The sequence below is a fragment of the Prionailurus bengalensis genome, chromosome E2 (assembly GCF_016509475.1).
Source record: "Prionailurus bengalensis isolate Pbe53 chromosome E2, Fcat_Pben_1.1_paternal_pri, whole genome shotgun sequence".
NCBI classification, from domain to species: domain Eukaryota; kingdom Metazoa; phylum Chordata; class Mammalia; order Carnivora; family Felidae; genus Prionailurus; species Prionailurus bengalensis.
In genome coordinates, this window is record NC_057352.1 from 50632673 (window position 1) to 50643790 (window position 11118).

Here is an 11118-nt window from a genome sequence, read left to right on the forward strand (position 1 = left end):
CAAATCTTTTCTGTTAGAGCCTCAGAATTTCTAGAGTTAAGACCGTTGAAGGAAGTGCTGGTTCTTGGAAGAAATACGTCAATATGTGTGTTTCATAGAAGACTAGGACAATAGAGCTAGATATATTCTAGTGACATTTGGGGAAAAATGTTTTTTGCGATTATTGTTATTGTCATTGTATTAATTTCATCTCCTTCAGTCAATCCTTTTGTTAGAGCTTTTCTGACTCTTGAGAACCCCTTTCACTGGACCCATGTGGCAGTAGGTTCTCATGACAGCTTAGAACCACACATCTACCACCATGAGCTAGCTGGGAAAAATTCCACAATATCTGGCCGGAGGGGAGAGATTTGAGAAAGCAGATGCTGTCTCAAAACAGTGTATAGTTACCTTACATTGATTACCAAAACTGTTCCTATTGACCACTCTCTAACATTACTTATTGACTATGGTGAAAAAATCAGTTACTGTGGCAGAAGGAGTTCAGATATAAGATGGTATCTAGTTTGATTTCTTCAAATTCTTCTAATTCCTGAATGTGGAACCAAGGGCAAGTCCTGCAGCATCTCGAAGCTTTGGTGTTTTTAACTATGAATTGGAGATGTATTAATGATTTATGGAGTCATTGTTAACATTCAATAAAGTGCAGTGCCCAATGGTCAAATGAGTGCTGGTGAATCAACTGATCATATGATAAATAATGCCAGATTGTGGCAGAGGGTGAAGGGTAGTTGAAATGACTCAGTAGAAATATTTTCTTCTGACTCAGTAAGAACATTAATTTTGAATTAAACCCTTTGTTTGGACTAAATAAAATTTCTCTTTTTAAACATCAAAATAATCAATCTGAGAATAATTTGTATTCCTTATTGGATTAGTCAGGAGTTGGTCAGGAGAAAGGAAATTAGGTATTTCAAACTAGAAGGGAATGAATACAGGGGGTTAGAGGCTTTCAAAGTCAGTGGAAGGGCTAAGGGAGAGACTGTACTAAGGTCAGGAATTTCAAGATAACTGCTAATGAATCCATTTGCCCACATCCCTGAACTTGGTGATACGTAGGAGGACATTTTGAAAGGGTCGGCAAATTGTCACATCTGCCATTTGCTGAAACCCTCACTTTGTCCACCATTGGCTTCATGGGAATTGTTGGCTGTTTATTTTTCACTTTTCAAATCTTTGTGGAGTGTCCCTCATGTTGATTCAAAGGACTGTAAGGTTGATAAATATTCTTTGATATTGTATTCATATTGTATATGAGGATTGATATTTGAAAATAACTTTGTAAACTTTAACATGCTGTATTATGGGTTTTTCCCTAAAAGACAGCCTTTGTTCTGAGACTTAGTCTTTAGAAGAATTTAACTGGGAAATAGTAAACTGATTGAATTTGTATCCACCTTTATTTTTTTTATTTTGAATTACATACCTTCCAAATTACTGCTTTGTGGCCGACGATGATCTGCCGTCCAAAGCTTTGCTCTGCATGGGGTTGATGAGGAAACACAACATGCGCACAAGGCCAAGCTGCTGGTCTCTTCTGAAGGGTGGATTCTCTGGATCTATAGCTCCTGGGCTCTACTTGAACAGAAAAATTGCTAGGTAATCAGCTTTGAGCCAATAACTCAAATCCAGTAGGCATGTGAACTGCTTTGCAATCTATGTTGATAGTTTGAGTAATTGACAATATGGTATCTATAATAGAGTGAGAACAATCCATAAAAAAAATTCTACCATTTCAGGTCATTTTTCCTTTCAGGGAGTGCTCTCTGTAAATACGGAGTTAGGAAGGCAAGGCATGGAATGCAAAGGCTTTACAGCCTTTGATGAAAGGCTTTACAGCTTTGATGAAAAAGGCTTTCTGATGTAACTTGTGCTAAGTTTTGGGGGTTACAAAGATGAATGCTTTGAGGATTGGTGCCCTTTATGAAAAATTCTGTATGCATGTTTAGACAAAGCTCCCTCCCCTTTTTTTTAAAGTTTATTTTATTTTTGAGAGAGGGCGAGTGAGCATGTGTGCATGAGCATGGAGGGATAGGAGAGGGAGAAGGAAAGAGAATCTCAAACAGGCTCTGAGCTATCAGCACGGAGCCCGATGTGGGGCTCAATCTTAGGAACCATGAGATCATGACCTGAGCTGAAATCAAGAGTTGGCTGCTTAACCGTCTGAGCTATTCAGGTGTCCCAGAGCTCCTTCCTTTTTAAGCAGCCTAGCATGTTTATTGGTGCATTCCAGTTGTGTACTTCTTTTGGGCCTTCTTCCTTAAATATAATGACCAGATAGAGACCCCATTGTGCCTACCTGATCTTCTGAGGATCCTGTTTCTGTCTCCATTTTCTAATTACCTTTCTGTGACTGCTTGTCCATAACATACCAGTTATATCCTTGATTGCCAAAACACTAAAGGAAACAGGCCTTTGTCCTAGAGAAGCTACAGTCCCATATAATTGGGCTAGAAGTAGTGATTTTAAATGAATTTTGAACTAGAAAGATGTAGAACCCTTTTGGGTATTACTTTGTTTTAAGACCTCTTACCCATCTTTAAAGCTCTATTAATCAGTCCTTCTTTTCTGTCCTAGCCCTGACTGCTGACCCTGAGCTGGCAGTAGAAGTTAAGTCCTTCTATGAAAGTGATTTGTTGTTACTTCTGTGTGGGTAAAGACCCAAAATCATGGATAAAGACAAATAGAAATCTGATGGCTCTCACAAAGTAGAAATTAAAATTACTAAAATTATTAGCGCTGGATAATGTTTTATATGTAGCCTATAATGAGTAGAGGCAGCTGGAGCTCTGGAAAGGGTAGATTTTTTTTCTTTGTGTGTGTGTGTTTGTATATAGTTATATATATATTGCCCATAGACTTTCACATTGTTAAAGAAACGTTTGAGACAATACTATAGTTCTTACATACTGCACTTTCCTTTGAGAGTTTATTGGGCATATTTTTTAATGTAATCTGTATTTCTAATGTGACAGATTGAGATTTTGGGCTCATGAGAGCTCCCTAAGATGACATTTAGTAAGGGTGTCCACTTGCCTTCAATGTCTATGAAAGAAATGAACTAAAACATCAGGTAGTGGAGCAATTGTGATACCCATAATGTGTTTGAGTACTTGCTGGTCAGAGTGGTGTTGAGGAAGAAATAAAGGGAAAAGAAACAAGCAGCTTTACTCTGTCCCTACTCTTCCTTGCAAAGCATTGTATTCTCATCTCCATCCAGTTGCCCTGCACTTGTGCACATGCTTGTTATCCTGCTAGATTATAATAACCTTTAAAAGAGACTTAGTTCATTCCCCCATCCCCCCACCTCAAAGCACCTAGTGGTGCTCCTTGAACACCTTCCAATAACTCAGGAGCAGGAGGTAGACTTAATTATTCACAGTACTTAAGCTAAATGATGTGTATGCTTTGTAAACCACCATGGTTAGTGGAAAAATTCAGGTAATTAGGTTATCATGGTACTCTCAGTGGGTTGAATGGTGGCCTGCAAAAAGATAAGTCCAAATGCTAATAACCAGAATGGCTGTGGATGTGACCTTCCTTATTGGGAAAAAGTCTTTGGAGCTCTAAGTAAGGTAAGTATCATAAGATAAAGACATCAGCCTGGATTACCCAGGTGCACCCTAAATGCAGTAAGTTTCTTTTAAGAGAAACCTAGGGAGATTCAGAGAGAAAAGAGAGGGATGCAGCATGACCATGGAGACAGGGATATCTCCAGCCAAGGAACAACATTGTGGGCAGCCATAAGAAGCTAGGAGAGAGAGACAGAATAGATTATCAGTCTAGAGCCTCTGAGGCATTGAGGTCCTGCTGGCATCTTGATTTTGGACTGTTGGGCTCCAAGACTGTAAGAGAACAGCTTTGTGTTAAATGACCCAAGTTTGGAGTAATTTTTTGCCACTGCCCTAGGAAGCTAACACACCTTAGTTGTGGACAAGTCCCCCCAGAGACTACCCTCCCTGTATTATGAACACCTGAGAGGCTAAGTGGGTCTGTGGGCTTCCTGATGTTCCTTTCTTAAATGCTTTACAACCCCATGCTGGAAGGCTTCTCCTCAGCAGAGATTCTGGGGACAGGGGAAACCTATCCTCACCGAAATTGAGGCTATAGCTGCTGCACTGTCCAGAGAAGAGCTGAGCCCCAGAGTTGAGGGTTGGGGAGGGTAGGTGCTGCTATGACAACTTCTTGCTTTTTGAATCCTCTGCTAGAACCCTACATTTATTGTTGTTTGGAATTTAATCCCTGTAGGGAGACAAGGTACTTCTAGACAACAGAGACTGTTTGAAGATAACAGCTGAACACACTGATGACAGTGCAGTAGGGAAGGAAATCATAGGGAAGGGAGTATTTGTATGTAGACAGATACTTGTTGGAGGAAGTAAGTCCTTAGCTGGACTGTGATAAAAAAGAGGTTTGAATAAGTGGCAAGTGGAAAGGAATACATTTTAGGTGGCAGCACAGAAGAACAAATGAACGAAAGGGATGGAAACTAGTGTTTGCTTGAAGGGGAGATCAGGAGAACTATATTGAATGCTAACTGAACTAGAGTGTTCAGCTGCCATCAGAGGAATTTGGGTTTATTAATCTTGGGGTGCACTGAGGTTTGGTGAGCAAGGTAGTAGGGCTATAAGCCTCTTTTAAGTGTTATCACCAGTGAGGTGGGTGACATTGTGGGTCCACTACCACATCTAAGTTTCCTCATTCAGCAAATATTCCCTGATGCCTCTAGGCAAGGGGAAGTGCCCTCCTTCTTTCCATGTGTATCCCATGCATAACTCCATCACTGCTGTGGAGTATCGCTCTATGTGGTTTGGATTCTTCCTGACTTTGAAAGGCCCCCAAGGGAAGTGTATTCAAGCACCTAGCATTGGGCCTGGCCATAAAACTGTTGTATAGCCATGAGCTGTACAAAAGAGTTTCAAGATACTTTTTGTGCTTGGTCAAAGCATGACCGTGGTGCCTAACTAAGGAAAACATTCTTTTCCCTTTTCAGTCTCTGCATATGGCCCTCCTAAGTGGAAAGCATGTCTTCATTGAATCAACCTCAGGTTCAGAGGAAATGTGTGGCAAAACTACTTTGTTCTAAGTGTGTAATGTGCTAGGGTGAGGGAAGAAAGGAGCTGGGACCGAAGGTTTACAGGAGGGGTTGGTGGGAAACGTGCCAATTACTCTGCTCTCTGAGACAAATGGATGGGAGACACAAAGAGATGTGTAGGAGTGGGGTTGGAGAGGACAGAAGAGCATAACCTAACAGCCTGTGTGCTGTCTTTGCTGTGTGAGCTGCTGGATGACTGGAGAAGGCATTTCTTGTGACGGATGCACAAAACATCGTTCTTGCCTTTAAGGCAGTGGATGAGAGACAGGAGACAGATCTGTGCGTAAAGTTGTACTTCCTGGCTTTTGTGTATCTGAGCAGTTTGCAGATAACAGCTGCACTGCTTGGGTGGTAACTTTCCCCTCCTACCATGGCTGCCTCTTCATACTGATTAGTAACATAGATGCATTGCCTAAAACAGGTTCCTAAATACCTGAATGTATTCAGTCCTTGTGAAAAAATGGAGAATAGTTGAAAACTGATAAAAATTTGATGTCCCTGATTCTACATTTCAACTCTGCCACTGTCCATTCTGAGTGTTGATATGTGAGCCTCTTTACCTTCTTAGTTTGGGAACTGTCAGGCATATAAATGGTGGTTTTCGATCTGGGCTTAACCCATTTCCATACAGAGTGATTTGTTGGAACATAAGGTAATTTGTGTCTTCTGAAAAATTATTTCCTAATAATAGTCCTCTACCCTCTTCTCATGGGAGGCATTCCAGGATCAATTCTCAATATGATGAAATGACCATATACTTTGCTACCCATCACCATTGTCTTATCCTGGAACTTGTCTTAGAAGACATTTAGTTTAGTGTGTTTGCCTTTTAAAGGATAAGTGGATTTTCTTTATATACCTCACTGGATGATACGTGCAACATGGTTCAACAAAGTAAAATATTAATACAGTTAGAAACTAATATTTTGAATTTCATAAAATGGTTTCATTCAAAGGGAAAGCCAGTTAAGAGAGTTAAGACTTGGGAGTTGAGGAAGTGATGTCATAATATATTAAAATCTCCTGAAGTATAGGCATAGATAGTGCAACATGTATGTCTCTCAGTGTTTGCTATTTACATGAAGTATGTAGTAAAATTATCTACTAAAATGTATTTTCACTTTGTGTTGGAAAATCAAATATTTTATCCCCTAATATCATCAGTAAACCTTCTTACAAGGTTTTTAAAGAAAGAAAGAAAAGTAAATCTTGATATATCCCCCAGAATATCCCAAATGAAAAATACTAACAGTATGTAGCATGGTTGAGGATGGAGAACAACTGGGATCCTTTTTTTTTTTAAGTTGATTTATTAATTTCTACACCCAACGTGGGGCTCACACTGACAACCCTGAGGCCAAGAGTCACATGCTTTTTCAACTGAGCTAGCCAAGTGCCTCACAACTGGTTCTTATGCACTGTGGATGGTAGTGTAAATTGGTACAGCCACTTGGAAAGACTGTTTCGTACTATCAGCCAAGCTAGGTATATGTGCACCCCTTAACCTAGTAATTTCATTGTTAGGTATAGAAACACCTGAAAGGCCTATGCATATTCACCAAAAGACACCTATTAGAGTGCTTGTAGCAGGACTATTTGTAATATTCTCAAGCAGGAAACCACTCAAATATCAATCAAGAGTTGAATAAACAAGTATCTGTAAGGTATCCTACAATAACAAGAATGAATGAAGTATTGCTATAGGTGACAATAGGAATAAATCTAACAAAATAGTGAAAGAAGCCAGGTGATAATATACCTTAAATAAAAAAAAAAAGGGCAGATTAATACGTGATTGAAGAATTCAGCAAAGTGTTTTAACTTCGGGGGGCAACTCAGAGGGGCACACAGGGCCTAGGAGAGGGGGCTTTCTGAAATGCTGGGTCGTGTTCTTGATCTGAGTGATGGTTCCATGGAGTTCCCTTGTGAAAATCCATCAACAACTCACCCTTTGGTTTTTTTAATTTTTGTATTTTTTTCTTGTTTCATTTTTATTTTTTTGTCAGTCCACCAATATACTTTTATTGACATTTATGTTTATATTATACTTCATAGGACATTTATAAAAATGAACATGAACCTAATGCTATGCCTGTTTTGGGGTTATCACTCTCAAAATAATTCAACAAAATAGTTCTGGTAATTGGATGAAAAAACATTTGAAAGAAATTAGAGGGCAAAATTTTTTTTAATTAAATGGCCACTTAATTATTTAATGTTTATTTATTTTTGAGAGAGAGAGAGACACTGAGAGACTGAGAGTAGGGAAGGAGCAGAGAGAGGGAAACACAGAATCCGAAGCAAGCTCCAGGCTCTGAGCTGTCAGCACAGAGCCTGATGTGGGGCTCAAACTCAAGAACAGTGAGATCATGACCTGAGCCGAAGTAAGAGGCCCAACTGACTGAGCCACCCAGGTGCCCCAGTAAATTACCATTTATTCAGAGTTTAAGAATATTAAGAATTAAGAACAGTCTTAGATTAGGAAAGAGATCTTTTTGTGCTAAAAGCCTATAAAGTGTTAATGACTGAAAAAAACCCCAAAGTGTTTAAGAATAAGTTAAAACAACATGGTTTGACAGATTTGAGAGAGATGAGAACACATTTTCATTAAAAACAACTGGTAATTTTAAGATAGTAGATATGCATACCTAGTTTGTAATGGCAAGTTGATTTATAGTATGTATAATACTTATCGGTGGAATAAATATTTGCTATGCAAAATAAAGCACATCATATGGAAGTGAATGAGGTATCTACTTTGTTTTAAAGTAATCCTAAGAAATTTGAGGAAAAGATAATTAGCAGTTAGACTTGAAGATGTGGGAACAATATGACAAAGCCAAAATAAGGAAGCAATAAAATAAACAACAATAGAACATTTTCGTAAAATAATTACCTGCATGTATTGCTTTCTGGGGAGACAGAGAACAAAACAAAATCAAACACCTTCACTTGAATATATATTCAGGTCTTAAACCTTGAAAATTGGGGTGAAAGGTCCTAAACACTTATAAAAGGTGGCTTAAGGAATGTTACCAAAGACCAAGCATTTGGTGAAACAATTATGTGGAAATTAAAAAAACAAAAAACAAAAAACCAGACACCTTGAGAATTCTCTTTAGACTTTTCAGAAATACACATTGGTAAGTGAAGTATCTCTGCAATAACAGAGAAGATATTTAAAGGGCCATAACTGTTAGAATGTAAATGTGGTGAGTATCAAAAATAATGCAGATTTCCTGGGTGTAGGATTACCTAAAGTACCCCAAGGTCCCCCCTGTCTACCTGTGATAAGGCATTTACATAAAAAAAATCAAGGCTTTTGCTTAGTATCTTCAAAAAATGAAATGACCAAATTATTCTTGGACATTTGACACATCGAATCGGAATATTCCTACTAACTAAGGTGGGTATGAATGGATGTTAAAGTGTACAGGTGCAGGATAGTCCTGGCCCTCATGTTCAGAATCTGCACCTATAACATAGTTTAGGAGAACACTACTTTTACCATATTTTATTTATGTTACTTAATTATTTGAAGAAGGAAGAGGAGGAGGAAGAAGGGGAGGAGAAGTAAGAGGAGGTAGAGGAGAATGAGAAGGGGAAGGTGAAAGGAGAGGAAAGGAAATGAGAAAAAGCAAATAGAATAAACTTAAGGTTTTAGTTTCCATATCTGGCTGCAGAAAATTCCTGGGCTTGACATCTAACCTGCTGAATTAATAAAAATCTCTTTGGTGATTCTGATGATCAGCAGAGCTGGGGATAACTGGGTTAGAGAATACTGAGATTGTCAGTGTTCTGACCCTCCTGGGTTCTACTCTGTAAGGTTTTATGAAGTGTTAATGAGATTGCATACTAGTATCCTCACCATTACTTTCAGTGCCTCACTCCACGAGAATGAAGTATGTGGAAATCTCTGACCCTATGGTCAGGCCATTTGGGGGAGTATTTTGGAACAGAGAGGGCTTCCTGGGCTCTTTAAATTATAACAAATTTAGGGCAAGAAATGGGTCTTTTCTAACTCTACCTCTGGTGCCTAATGTAGAATGATAGTAAATGTACTGAATTTGATGCATTATGCAGATTTTGTGGGTGCTGCCCAAGACTGAATTCTAGCAGAGACGCTGATTTGTTAGAAGTTATCATTGCTGATAAGAACAAGAAGCCCATGATGCAGGAATTAGATTTAGAATAAATCTATCTACACTATAAGAGCATTGGTTGAATTTGAACGCAGGGAATCACTATTTCTTTTATGCCCTCACTGGAACATATAAAACCCAGCCCTGTTTTGGGTGGGGTAGTGGTTTCACAAGGGATGAAAAGTAGAAATGTCAGATGTAGGAAAACAGGAAAATGCAATTACTTTAATAGCATTTCTGGTATTGATTCTGGATGGGTAGCAAGCAGTGGTTAATAACCCAAAATACAGGAGAAGTTTAAACATAACTTTCATTTGAATCAAGTGGGAGATTTCTATATGCTCAGATAATGTAGTTTAAAACAAAACCTTTTTCTTTTCAACTTTCTCAAAATAAAGAAACATTAAAAAAATAGAGTGTGTGTGCACGGACATGTGCTCACAAGCAGGGGAGGGGGAGAGAGAGAATCCCAAGCAGGCAGCATGCTGTCCATGCAGAGCCCCATCCCATGAACGGTGAGATCATGACCTGAGCAGAAACCAAGAGTGGATGTTTGACTGATTGAGCCACCTAGGCATTTCTGTTCAGCTTTAATTAAAATAAAATTAATTCATCCAAGAGAAGATTCTCAAGTAATCACAAAGTAAATTTCATGAGGAAACATGGTCATCTTGAAATAACTCGTATTTATCTTTTCCAAAAAGTTACATTTTATAGCCCAGATCTACCATGAATTCTGATAGGATTCAAGTGTTTCAATATGATTAAGTGAAAGGATTTTTAATGCTGTGACTAGTTTTTAATTGGGACCTTATTAAATGTAAGGTAATATAATTCCCTGTAATATAAACAGGGAATAATTTCAGCTTAAAAGTGTTTTAATTTCCATAAATGTGTAACAGAAGGATTCCTAGAAAATTTTGCATTTAACAAAAGTAATTTTGGGACCCCATACCTTTGTGCAAAATATGATATGTACTAGCCTTGTACAGTACTGTTTGTAACTTGCAGCATATGGCAAGATAACTGATTTAGAGTCCGATAGCATTACATTTTAGATAAGGCAGCCAACTGTATAAACACATTGTTTCTGTAAATTTCACACTGCCTTGTTATTCTGGCACCTGCTGTTCAAGGAGAGGAAAGTGAAGGAAATAAAACTCAGCACAAAATAGAGTGGGCGCTTGAAGTGGCCACTGCTGTGAGGTACAAAGAGGAGACACAAAATGGAAAGGCAAGGTATGCTTCTTACTGGTAGGCGAAGAGCTAATATTCAGTAGAATATTATTTTGTTTAATTGAGAAAAAAATGAATAAGGTGAAGTGAAATTTGAGAGGAAAAACAAGATTTTAATTTAATTTAATTTAATTTTACTATTTTTTTTTATAAGATTTTAATTTTAGACCACAGACTCTTAGAGCTGGAATGGATTTTATGGAATCCCAATCTAGTCATTTTACAATTAAAGAGAGGCTCAGAGAGGTTGGTACATGAAATACACATGATCCACATGATTTTAGGATTCTGTCTAAAGTATCATTTCTTAATTTATTTTTGTAATTTTTCATTCTTGGAATAATGAAAGAATTGCATTCACAGATGTTTGAGTGTTTTTGGAAGAGTGACTGGCCGGAGATCAGAGCTCTCCTTTCAGGAACAAGAGGGCTCTTTTTGGGTGCTGAGCCTCCAAGCCTTAGCCCTTTGGGGAGAGGCCTCTGTCCTGTGGCCAAACCCCGGTAGCAGAGGATGAGGGGAATTACTGGGCTTCTCAGACTTCACTATCTGATTCCTTACTCACCTTACAGACATAGAATCTAAGGGCCATGCTGGGACGCTAGAGATTCTTGTAATATAGACTGGTAGGGGAAATTCTTCTAAAAA